The sequence below is a fragment of the Gossypium hirsutum genome, chromosome D05 (genome assembly GCF_007990345.1).
Source record: "Gossypium hirsutum isolate 1008001.06 chromosome D05, Gossypium_hirsutum_v2.1, whole genome shotgun sequence".
In the NCBI taxonomy this organism is placed as follows: Eukaryota; Viridiplantae; Streptophyta; class Magnoliopsida; order Malvales; family Malvaceae; genus Gossypium; species Gossypium hirsutum.
This window is the reverse complement of record NC_053441.1, coordinates 61,960,031-61,973,338: the sequence shown is the minus strand read 5'-3', so window position 1 is coordinate 61,973,338 and position 13,308 is coordinate 61,960,031. Positions and strand designations below refer to the sequence as shown.

Below are 13,308 nucleotides of genomic sequence, written 5' to 3'. Positions count from 1 at the left end.
ACATGAGATCTTGTGAAACTTTCCAAAGGTAAAAAGGTTGTTCGTTGTAAATGGGTGTTTAAAAAGAAAAAGGGGACTCCAAGAGTTGAAGAACCCAGATATAAAGCAAGGCTTGTTGCAAAGGGTTACAGTCAAATTCCAGGAGTGGATTTCACAGATGTGTTCTCTCCAGTTGTGAATCATAGTTCGATTCGAGCTTTGCTTGGTATTGTGGCCATGCATGATTTGGAGCTTGAGCAGTTAGATGTAAAAACTGCATTTTTGCATGAAGAACTTGAGGAGGATATTTACATGCAACAACCAGAGGGTTTTACAGTATCAGAAAAAGAGGACTATGTTTGCTTGCTGAAAAAGTCTCTTTATGGTTTGAAACAGTCACCAAGACAGTGGTATAAGAGGTTTGATTCCTTTATGACTTCTCATAATTTTAAAAGAATTAGCTTTGACAATTGTGTTTACTTTAAGAAAAACAATGATGGTTCTTTTGTGTATCTACTCCTTTATGTTGATGATATGTTGATAGCAGCAAAAGATAAATGAGAGATAAGAAAGGTCAAAGCCCAACTAAGTGAAGAATTTGATATGAAAGACTTGGGACCAGCAAAGAAGATACTTGGTATGGAGATTCTCAGGGACAGAAAAGCAAGTAAATTGTACCTAAGTCAGAAAGGGTACATTGAGAAAGTTCTTTCCAGATTCAATATGCAGAATGCTAAGCTTATTAGTACTCCTTTAGTAGCCCATTTCAGACTATCATCGGCTTTGTCTCCACAATCAGATAATGAGATTGAGTACATGTCACATGTTCCATACTCTAGTGCAGTAGGATCTCTCATGTATGCCATGGTTTGTTCACGTCCAGATTTATCATATGCAGTTAGTGCAGTTAGCAGATACATGGCGAATCTTGGTAAAGAACATTGGAAAGCAGTTCAGTGGGTTTTAAGATACTTACGAGGTACTACCGATGTTTGCTTACAGTTTGGAAGAACTAGAGATGGAATCATTGGGTATGTTGATGCTGATTTTGCTAGAGACCTCGATAGAAGAAGATCTCTCACAGGTTATGTCTTTACAATCAGAGGTTGTGCAATCAGTTGGAAAGCCACTTTGCAAACTACAATCGCTTTGTCTACCACTGAAGCTGAGTACATGGCGATTACTGAGGCTTGTAAAGAAGCTATTTGGTTGAAGGGACTCTTTAGTGAACTCAATGAAGACCTTCAAATCAATACAGTATTTTGTGACAGTCAGAGTGCCATCTTCCTTACAAAAGATCAAATGTTTCATGAGAGAACAAAACACAATGATGTTCGGTATCATTTTGTTCGTGATATTATTGCTCGTGGTGATATTGTTGTGAGCAAAATTAGTACTCATAAAAATCCTGCAGATATGATGACTAAGTCACTTCCTATAACCAAGTTTGAGCACTGCTTAGACTTGGTTGGTATTCATTGTTGAAAATAAACCCTTAAGGGGTTTTGTGGAAGAGGTGGAGAAACTTGTTCGTTGAGAGTTCGCAATGAAAAACTTGTTCATTAAGAATTCGTGTCAAGGTGGAGATTGTTAGAATTAAGTGACACAAATCCTTATTTAAATTAAATACTGTGGTAAAACAAAATAAAATTAAAATCCTTATAGAATTATACTTCTTTTATTTTATTTTAGAATAAGGTTTTTTAAACCTTATTAAACTCCATCTATTTGATATTATTATTAGAATAAGGAGTTTCACTCCTATTAGAATAAGGTTTACAAGCCTATAAATAGGCATAGTCTACTCCTCTTGTAAATAATTCGAATTCGACATAGTGAATTTTCTTCTCCTCTGCCCGTGGTTTTTTCCCGAAAAGGTTTCCACGTAAAATCTGTGTGTTCTTTATTTTTCTATTTCTATTTTTCTTTGCGATATATTGTCATTACCGACATTATATTTTTCTCATTCCCAATTAAGTTACTATTCGATTAATTTGCGACACCGACTCAATCAGATAATTAAATATAATATAGATATACATAGCAAAGTCATGTAACTTAACTCATAATAATATTACTCTATAACCAAATTTTAATATGGTTAAATGTATTAATTATTGGTTAAGTAGGTTTTTTCTATCTTCAATCTCCTCCTCTTGCTGAGATTTGCTCAAGGTTAGTGAGGACTTGTTTTCTCTTCTTGTCCTATTATGTTGGGCTTTGGTCTCAACTTTCCTACTATGAGAAAAACTGGATGTGTAGGGGACTTTAACGTGATTCAATTCCAGTATGAAAAACATGGGGTTGCTTTATCATGGAGTTGCTTAATGACTTTGTGAATTATGTCAATCTTATTCAAATAGATCTTTGTTGGGAAATGACCTGTGTTATGCAATGAACAAGTAAATAAAGTAAAATCTAAAAGATCGAACACATAAATTTTATGTGGAAAAACTCTTCAAAAGAGGATAAAAAACCACATGTAAAAAAAGATTTCACTATAATAAAGGAGAGTACAAAAGATTGAGAGAATTAAAGGAAAACCCGAAGCCCCAAAAGAAAAACCCTTCAAAACAAAGAAAAAAATTCTCTTAATCTCAATATTTATGTTTAGTAAAATCTAGAGTAACTAAGGCATTTATAGGCTAAAATTCATAGCATATATGACTAGAATATGCCTAGGTTAATTAGAGTACAAGTGGGAAACTAAAAACAGAGTTTAACTGGGAAAAAAAAGCTGAAAAACTTGAGGTGCACGTCGTCATGTCATCACGTGGCATTCGCATCGTTGGGACAAAGTCTCACTTCTCGTCGTGATATAGGCTGTTTATCGGGACAAAAAACACTTCCTTGTTCTGACGCCACACACTGTTTAGTTTGAAAATGTGAGACATAACTCCACAAATCTCCACATTGACTCGTATTTGACTTAAGTCCCTTGTCAAGCCCTATTATGGGCCTAATTTGATCTTTGTTGAAAACTCACCAAGTCCAAGCAGTGCTCGTACTTTGAAACTGGGAGGCTTTTTGTCATCATATCGGGCGGGTTGTGTTCTGTTCCAATTTTAAGAATCTGAACATCCCCTTAAATGATCACTTCTCAAACAAAGTGATAATGAATGTCTATGTGCTTCATCCTTTCATAATGCATTTGATCTTTTGTGAGATGTATGACACTTTGACTATTAGAATATACAACAATTGCCCCTTTTTCACTTACTAGTTTACTAAATAGACCTTTTAACCAAATCGCTTCTTTTACAGCTTTGGTAATTTCCATGTATTCTGCTTCAATAGTAGATAAGGCTATTATAGTTTGAAATGTTCCTTTCCAATTGATGGCACAATCTCCAAAAGCGAATAGATAACCTGTGAAAGACCTCCTTCGATCTAAGTCTCCTGCATAATCTGAATCGACATATCTGACTAAGCCTTTTATGCTTCTTTCGAACTCTAAACACATGTTAGAAGTATCTCGTAAATATCTGAATATCCACTTAATTGCATGCCAATATAACTTACTTAGTTTGGCCACGTATCTACTAACAACACTAACTGCATGTGAAATATCGGGACAAGTACATACCAATGCATACATCAAACTTCCAACTATGCTTGAATAAGGTCCTTTTGAAATGTACCTCTCTTCTTCTTCGTTTTGAGGAGAAATTGAAATTAACAATTTACAATGTACAACTAAGGGAGTACTTACCAGTTTTGATTCTTGCATCTCAAATCACTCAAGGATCTTTTTGATGTACCTTTGTTGTGATAAAAACAATTTCTTAGAACATATATCCCTTGAAATTTCTATTCCTAAAATTTTCTTCACTCTACCTAAATCCTTCATTTCAAATTTAGAGTTAAGCATGATTTTAAGTCTTACAATTTCGGATGGATCCTTAGCTATAATTAACATATCATCAACATAAAGCAACAAATATATGAATGAACCATCATCAAGACATTGTAAGTATATACAACTGTCATACTTACTTCGTGAAAAACCAATACTTATCATGAAGTAGTCGAACTTTTTGTACCACTGCCTATGAGATTGCTTCAGATGGTAAAATGATTTTCTAAGAAGGCAAACATGATCTTTCTTACATTTAGTTCTGAAGCCTTTCAGTTGTTGCGTGTATATGTCCTCCTCAAGGGCACCATGAAGGAAAGCAGCATTTTCATCTAACTGCTCTAACTCAAGATTGTTTGATGCAACAAGGGCCAAAAGAGCTCGAATGGATGTATGTTTCATAACGGGAGAGAAAACATCATGAAAATAAAATCCCTCCACTTGATTGTATCCCTTTGCGACCAATCTTTCCTTGTACCTAGTTTTGTTCGAACCTGAACCTTCCTTTTTCTTAAACATCCATTTGCAAACAACTATATTCTTATCGATGGATGGTTTTACCAGCCACCAAGTCTCGTTCTTTTGAAGTGATTTCATCTCTTATTTGTCACATCCCAAAATTCAGCTTAGAAGAAATTAGATTAGTGAAACCAAGAGTGGTTGCGTCTTGATTTTTAAGTTATGACTGTGAAAATTTTGTAAAATGAATTGATCTGGTTCAATAGTTAAGTGTTCTAGATGTGTGTGGGAGGTTCTGTGTTCAAATCATTCCCTTAAAATTTTGTCATTTTTTGATTCAATTCCTACCCTTGGTGGTTTAACTTAAATTTATTTTATGTCTAATTCATGACAGAATGAGCTTGTTAGTTCAATGGCAATGTTTCAGCTTACCTTGGTTTCGTGTTTGATTTCCTGCGCGAGCAAGTGAAAATATTTTTTTTATTTCCCATGCACTGTGCCACTTAAGTGGATGTGGTAGTGTTAAAATTGGATTATGATTCATCTATTAACTTATTAAATAGAAGGTTTAGTGGTTGGTTTTTTTATTATAAAAATTAATAATATAATATTTATATTATTGTTAATTAGTTTAACAAAACAAACAAAAAATAATGGTTGCCACTTTGTTTCCCACTTCCTCACATCATGCCCATTTTCTTTCAAGTTTTAGTTTTTCTCATATTGCCATTCCTCAATTTTGATTTTTGTTTTCTCCCTTTGTTAGATGCGTACCTAAAAAAAACAAGAAAGAAGGATAATCAAACATCATTTTTGACTCTTCACTTTTGTTAACTCTACTTCATTGTGGCGTAATTTGTTATCACTATTTTCCAAACGTTTTCTGTTGTTATTAATTTTTTTCTAGGTGATGCGTGTGTACATCAATTCCTTTAGTAAGTTAATTGCGATTTAGAGTGTTGTCATTCTTTCAATGGTAAGTGGCTAATCATTGTTAGAGGATGATTTCACTATAATGAAGTTCAATTATTGACTTTGTTTCTTTTGAATTAGCATTTCGGGTTTAGTAAAATCGTGTTAATTAATTCGTGTGAATTGTCAATTTAAGGCTATGAAATTCTTGTCGTGGTGTTTGCTTCAGAAATTAAGAAAGGTGTGCAACACAAAACTCAAAAAACAGCGAACGACGAAAAGTCGAAATGTATTCTATTGACGTCACACGGCCGTGTGCGCCACTCGGCTATGTGTGCCACACGGTCATGTGACAAGTTGTGTGCTGGACCATGTAAGCCATACGGTTTGGATCAATTGGGTCGTGTGGGCCACACGGGCGCATGTAAGGCCGTGTGAAGGCCAATATGAAAAGGAGGTGGTTGTCGCGACTTGAAGCATAACCACTCCCAAACACAATTTAACTTGTTAATCACAATATAGATTTGATTTTATAAATTAGATAATCCAAGCTTGACGCTAAACCATTAAAGTTGATAAGATACCTAAAAACTAGAAGAAAATCAATCCTCACTTCTGTAATGCCCAATTTTTTGGCCCAAGCAAAAATAAAATCCACATAACCAAAATTCAAGTCCATTTACAATGTTAAACAGCCCAAAAATCAAAACAGGTCCAATTTCCACATTGAAAGGCCCAAACCCAAAACTAAATAACCCAAATAATACAAAAACCCTAAAGCCCACCTAGCCCAGCAACCCTAGGTCCCCCCTTCTGTTTGTTTTGCACCGCAACCATGAAGCAGCCCCATACCTCCACTACAGCGGCCCCATACCCCACTACAGCAGTCCCATACCTCCACAGCCCTCGTACGCCACGCCCACACCCCGTACGCATGCCAACAAACTCTGTACCTACAAGAAGGAAACAAAACAACGGCAGCAACAGAGGAGTAGCCAATAGAAGAAACACAATTTTTGTACTTTTCTTTGGAACATTCGGCTATAAAGCCATGTAATAGCCGTTGTAAGTTTTTTACGGGCAATAAGAGAAAACAGACACAATACCTGCATACTGAATAGCAAAAAGAAATCAAAAAAAGTCATTCAAAGGTGATTTCACATTTTTTCTTTATTTTCGATCTACTTGTGATTTTTTTTAGCATGGAAAACGAAAGGCGTGTTTGAAACAACACCGATGAAAGCCCACATGTCTCGAAAATATGGAGATTCAGGCTAGGGTTGTTTTTATTATTATTTTCATCAGATTTTGCTTTGTTTTTGGTAGAATAGCACAACATTTTAAGATTTTTTCTTTTATAAAAAAAGAGAAAAAAGGGAGAAGGAGTGTGTTTACCCGATCTCCGTGGGCGTGTCCTTCGTTGACAAGGTCCGGTCGCCATTGACGCACAGTCAGCCATCAAATAAATGATGGTTTAGGCGGCTGCATGTTGAATCAAACCCTAGGGGAAGGGGTTAAAGCTTCTATTTAAAAAAAAAAGAGAATGAAAGGTTGCTGGGTTTTGAAAAGGAAATAAATGGGAATTAAAGCTTAGCAACATATTTGGAAATGATGGAGTTTAAAAGAGGGGACCCACGCGTGTTGACCCAATCCAAAAGATTGGATCTGCATTCTTTTGTTTCAAATGGGCTAATGGCGCATTTGGTCATTCTCTTTCGCGTCAATTTTCAATTGACTTCTATTTGTACTTTGTTTATTTTTTAAATGTTCCCTAATATTTGTAAGTTCTTACACTTTAGCCCATGTCTCAACGCAGTGTTTCGAGATCAGGGATAATTTCAGTCTTGGTCCCTATAAATTCACGCGTGTTATACGTGGGTCCTTATTTTATTATTAGTAATTTATTTTATTTGTAAATTATCCTTTTTTATTTTACTTTGATTTTAATTAGGTAATTTATTTAGATTCATTTTATAGTTTTTTTATTCGGGCTTATTTACTTGCATATTTTGAGTTTAGTAATTATTTTTAATTTTTTTATTTTTATCATATCATTGATGTCTTTTGTAATGCTTGTATTAATTATTGTATCATTTGCTTACTCGTTTATTTTAATTTAGGTAATTGTATTTTCATATTTTTAGATACTATTTTATGTAAACGTTTTTATACATATATCATCTTACGCACGCATTCTTAATATTATTATTACGTGTATACATTCATTATTTTCATTTCGTGTTCAATTCCATTATACCGTCATCTTTTCTAATATTATTGTCACCTCGATTATCTGTTTCAATATATTCCTAGCTCTTTCATTTATTGATTTTATTTCATATTATTTTACTTTGCATTATGTCGAAAATATTCTTATTCATGATTTAAATCAATAATCAAGGTAATATACCGATTTAACATTAAGTCATCGAGTTCATCGCTATGTTGGGTGAACGTCAATTGACTCATGTTAAAGCGATATACCCTTAAAAAAAAACGAAATAAACCAAAATTTCTCGTTCTTTTAATCGGATCACGACTAAATTTTACATTGAACCGTATTTTGAAAATCAAGACAACCTGTGTTTATGAGATACCAATTTTTGGGCGTTGCGAGGGTGCTAATACCTTCCTCACGCGTAACCGACTCCCGAACCCTAATTTTCTCTGGCTTTTAACGTAGACCTAAATTCAGCCTTCCTTTTATTTTAAAAATGAATCTAATAGGTGTCCGATCACACCTAGGAAAAAGGATCGGTGGCGACTCCCTCTTTATTTTAAAATCGAACTTCAGTTTCCAAACTTTTTCACTAGAGTGCCACAATTAGCGACCCCGAAACTAATTTTTACATCGCTACAGCTGGCGACTCCACTGGGGACCCTTTTTGAGAGTCGAGTCGAATTAAACTCGCGTTGTCAAAATTTTAAAGTTTCTTGTTCAAATTAACATTTAGTCGTGATCCTTAAATTTTTTGTTTTCAAAAAAATCATGCATTTGCATTGTGTTGTATATATTCTAACTTGTTTTATCAGGTTGTTTTTCATCTTTAAATTTTTGCGATTTTAGTTTTGGTTTAGTTTTCCTAAATAAAACGTAAAGGTTTACAAGTTTCTCCTCACACACCGTGCACGTGCATTTTTGTTGCATAACATGAGCTCTATACCCGGCTCCGTCCCTGTTAAGAGAAAGTAAATGCTACGCCTTCGTGAGTTAACTCGTTCCTCCGCACAGGCTAGTGAATACTTTCGGGTTACATATGACTTATGCTTTCGTGAGTTAACTTGTCCCTCCGCATAGGCATAAGTAAATGTAATCCCTCGAATTGATCTCGTAAGCCTGTGATAGGCTATGATCGAGGCTCCGTGTTAATCTTAGCAGATGATAGTACGGGCAATTCGAGTACCTATCTAGAACCAAAACCGCATATAATGAACCATACGAGCCACCTAACTAGAGCCATGCCGAACCTCTGTCCGCTTATAGTCACCAAAATAAGTACACGGGGAAAATGCCTTTTGCCTTTCATTTACACTGTTTATGCAAAATAATTGGATTGGGTAGTTTAATTTGTTTTTCAAATTATATTTGTTGTGTTTACTAACCAAGTTTGTTGGTTTTTACTTTTATTTTCATCATGCATCATAGGCATCATATTAGGAAGGTGTTGATTAAAAGTTGGTTGCCAAAAAACGGGTTTCTGATGGAGGAGTCAATTACACAAATAACCGAAAAGAATGTCGTGATTTGGGACTGGTCTCTAAAAATTCAGAGAGAAAAGGGGATAGTCTAATGGAAGGGTGTGTCGCCAATTTGCCCAACCATATAACTGTAAATGTTCGCCAAAATAACTTTGAGGATTTGGTTCGAATTTGGAATCAGTGGGATTCAGACACTAGAGACATTTTCACTGAGAGGTATGGAGATATAGCTCACCTGATCACCATCCGTGTAGACGAACAGTTGATTCAAGCCATGGTTCGGTTCTGGGACCCAGCTTATCAGTGTTTCACCTTCAATCAAGAAGACATGACTCCAACCATAGAAGAGTATGCTGCTTTACTCCACATCGACAATGTACAATTCGGCAAAATATATGTGAAGGAGCCTAAGCCGATGGCCTTCAAGAAAAAGTTAGTGAGACTGACAGACATGACTGATGCATGGGCTGAGAAACAGATAAAGAAGAAGAATGAAACCATTTGCATTCCATGGTCCTCCCTACGAGATTTGGCTCTGAACCATCCCGACATGCTGAAAAGGGTAAATCTATTCGCTTTGGCCATTTATGGTTTGGTCATTTTCCAAAAAGTTCTCGGACATCTCGAAGTTGCAGTAGTTGATTTCTTCAAAAGGTTAAAACAAGGAATCAACCCTGTCTCGACCATCCTAGCCGAGACCTTCAGGTCCCTGAGTAGTTGTCGAAGAAAATGGGAGGGACGATTTATCGGATGTGCGCAGTTGCTCAATGTTTGGATTTTGAGTCACTTCTAGAAGGTAGAGCGCACTTCGTTCCATATGTTTTCTAAAACATTCTCCCCGCTAGAAGCTTACCTCAAGAAAGAATGGCCGAAGGAAGTCACTGAGCAACATTGGGTATCAGTTTTTCAGAATCTTCGCGCCGAGAATATAACATGGAGAGCACCCTGGATCCGTCCTTCAGTTCTGCTATACAAATGTGGAAGCCAAGATTGGGTACCTTTACTCGAGTTATGGGGAGGAGTTGGATATGCTCCGCTATTAGTCCTAAGGCAATTTTCTTCGCGACAATTCCTCTCCGCAACTGGAGGATTAGCACAGTTTGAGTTCACTTTCGCGGGTGAAGGATATATGAAGAGAGTCCGAGACACTGCAAAGTATTGGAAGGAAATTCATTTCATGGAATTAGCTTTGTATGCTGATACCCTTACCCAAGATTACGACATATGGAGGAAGCAACGGGTAAATAGTCAGCAAATCTCATCAACAAACTACACCATCCAGAATCCTTTCTCGGAGGAAACGCCGTCTGAGCTAGAAATGGCAAGACAAGAATTCGAACGAGAAAAGGCCAAGATGTCTCGGGACCTTAGTGCCCTTCAAGAAGAAAACTATCAACTGAAGATTGAAGTTCAGGTTGAAAGGTCCAGAACTGAAAAAGTACAAAGAGAAGCCGAGATTGTGAGAAACGACTTAAACGACCTTCATTTGGAAAACAAGAAATTAAGAAACACTATAAAGAATAGCGGGTTGGGCAAGTCGACAGCAGAATGGAAGGAAGAAATTAGCAATATCAAGGGAGGAATGGAGTTTTGGAAGGGAAAAGCAAAGAAAGAGGAGGAAAACACTGCGCACGCTGTGATAGAATTAAGAAGGAAGAACGTCGAGTATGAAATAGTGGCTGCAAAATTGGCGAATAGTCAGTCTGAACATCAAGAATTAAAAAGGAAAACACGAGATCTAGAAAATATGCTGCAATCTCGTCAACAACAATTAGATAACCTCTTGAAGGCTCTAGAAGAAAAGAGTGAGCAGTACAATAGGGACATTCACGCGTATGAAGGAACTCTCAAAGAAAAAGAAATGCAACTTGACTTCTTGATCAATGAAATTCGTAAAGCGGCTATGCAAGTTGTTCAATTATCAGATGAAGCCGAAGTTCTCAGTTGCCAATTCCCTCCGAGCCAAAGATCGAGCATATCAGAGTTTTTAGAGCAAGTGAAGAAACAAGGCAATGTGGCTAGGAAATTTGTGTAACTATTGGAAAAATGAGAACTTTGTGTAATAGACTATGTTGATAAATGAAATGCCTAAATATGGGGCTATCTTGAAATCAACACCAATTTCTTGCATTTCATTCATAACTGACATTCATTGACATTCATGCATTCATTCATGCATCAATTCATTCATTGCATATCCCATACTCGTTCGCTGAGGTTAAAACGTACAATTCGCAGTTGCAAGACTTCAAGACTGGAACCACGTCATCCGTATAAAACGCGCCGATAAGCTAGAGTAATGGAGAATGAATCAATGAGAGAATTGAAAGGATGGAAAGGGCTCAAAAGGAATTACAAGAGCAACTGGCCAAATCGCAACAAGAGACGAGAGACCTAATGGTGAGATCTCGAGAGGAATCTCTCGAGCAAAGAGATCAGATGGCTAAAATGATGGAGATGATGACAACTTTGGTCAAAGGAAAAATGCAGAACCCCGATGTTATGGAACCTTAATCAAGAATTCACCATGATCAGGATCCACTCTATCCTCCGGGATTCACTCCACCGCCCGCATATACAATACAAAGAGGGTATACTCAAGAGGAACCACTGGCTTGGAACATCGACCTATGCCACCTGCTCCACCCACTAATTTGGGGTAAGGAATGTTAGCGTCGAACCCAGGGCTAGTCCTGCTAATCCACTAGTTCCAGATCTGGATGACCCAGCAGAGGTAGCCAAGTTGAAATTGGATAACCATGATGCAAAATATAGGAGTCTAGAGGAAAGACTCAAAGCAATTGAAGGCACTGAAGTCTTCTCCGCACTAGGTGCAGAGGAACTCAGTTTGGTACCTGATCTAATTTGCCTCCGAAGTTCAAAGTGCCTGATTTTGAGAAGTATGATGGGACAAGGTGCCCAAAAGCACATCTCATTATGTTCTGTCGAAAAATGACCGGTTATGTGAACGAGGATAAACTACTCATACATTGCTTTCAAGATAGTCTAACAGGGTCAACTCTTCGGTGGTACAACCAACTTAGTAGAGAGAAGATTCGATCCTGGAAGGACTTGGCGTCAGCATTTTGCGAGCAGTACAAGCATGTATCGGATATGGTGCCAGACCGTATGACCTTGCAAATGATGGAGAAAAAGCCATCAGAGACTTTTAGACAGTATGCGCAGAGATGGAGAGACGTCTCAGCTCAAGTGGAACCCCCATTAACAAAAACGGAGATAACCGTTCTCTTTATCAATACTTTAAAGGCGCCGTTTTATGACAAATTAGTGGGAAGTGCCACGAAAGAGTTTGCGGATATTGTAATATCTGGTGAACTCATAGAGAATGCCGTCAAGAGCGGTAGAATGGAAGGATCAGAAGGCTCAAGAAAAGCAGCACCCTTAAGGAAGAAAGAGCCAGAAGCCCACATGGTGGAACTGGGAGTCGTACATTCTCAATTCGTATCCTAACCAACCCGACCTCGAATTATCCACCCTCAAATTTCTATTATCCCCTCAACCCCTACTACCAAGCATCACATCCGTCCTGCCCGTATACGCCACGAACAACCAAGACCAGTCACCACTTTCCCACAAAACGGTACCCGCCCAAGCCACCCAGAAACGAACCAAGACCATCAAGGCATAATCCCGAGAGACCAATTACCCCATCCCTGGTCGTATGGGAATTGTACCCAAAATTTAGAAAACAGCTAATTTCTCCCATTACATGGCACCCTTAAACCTCCATACCCAAAGTGGTACGATCCAAATGCTAGTTGTGCATACCACGCAGGGAACCAAGGGCACTCTACTGAGAACTGTCTCGCTTTCAAAAGGAGAGTTCAAGGACTCATTGACGCGGGTATCCTACGATTCGATAGTGCTAGTAATGCCACAGGGAACCCGTTCCCTAACCATACCGAAGGGAATGTGAGCACAGTGGGGAAAGAGGATGAATGGAAGGTCAGAAGATGTGTATCAGAAATAAGGACGCCTCTGCAGAAAATCTAGGAGGTATTGGTTAAGAAAGGATTGCTCTGTCACTCTGATAGAATTTTTGGAGAAGGTCAAAGTTTTTGCAATTTTCATGGATTGTTGGACATGACATTCAGTCATGTGAGGACTTTAAAAGGTTACTTCAAGACCGGATGATAATAAGGAGATCAAGGTCCTTAACAAGAGTGAAGATGCAAGAAAGAAGTATGCGTCTCTGATAGCAATCATCAGGGCCCCTTATAGTGCTGATCGACCGTTGGTAATTTATTACGACGCGATGAGAGAGCCATTGAAACCACAGATGGTAATTGAAGTACCATCTCCTTTCTCGTATAAGGACAACAAAACAGTACCGTGGAGATATGATGTAATATCGTTACACCGAAGTGAGAGCCAAGCCATAA

The 13,308-nt window shown here is 37.6% G+C and overlaps 1 long non-coding RNA gene across 1 annotated transcript in view; it reads right to left on the bottom strand.

Moving 5' to 3' along the window:
- Positions 1-5,865: 5,865 nt before the first annotated feature.
- Positions 5,866-13,308, bottom strand: part of LOC121216919 (uncharacterized) — a 22,307-nt gene continuing 14,864 nt past the window's right edge. Inside the window, exon 2 of the long non-coding RNA XR_005913134.1 lies at positions 5,866-5,991. This is a non-coding gene — a long non-coding RNA (uncharacterized lncRNA). The remainder of the gene's footprint in view (positions 5,992-13,308) is intronic.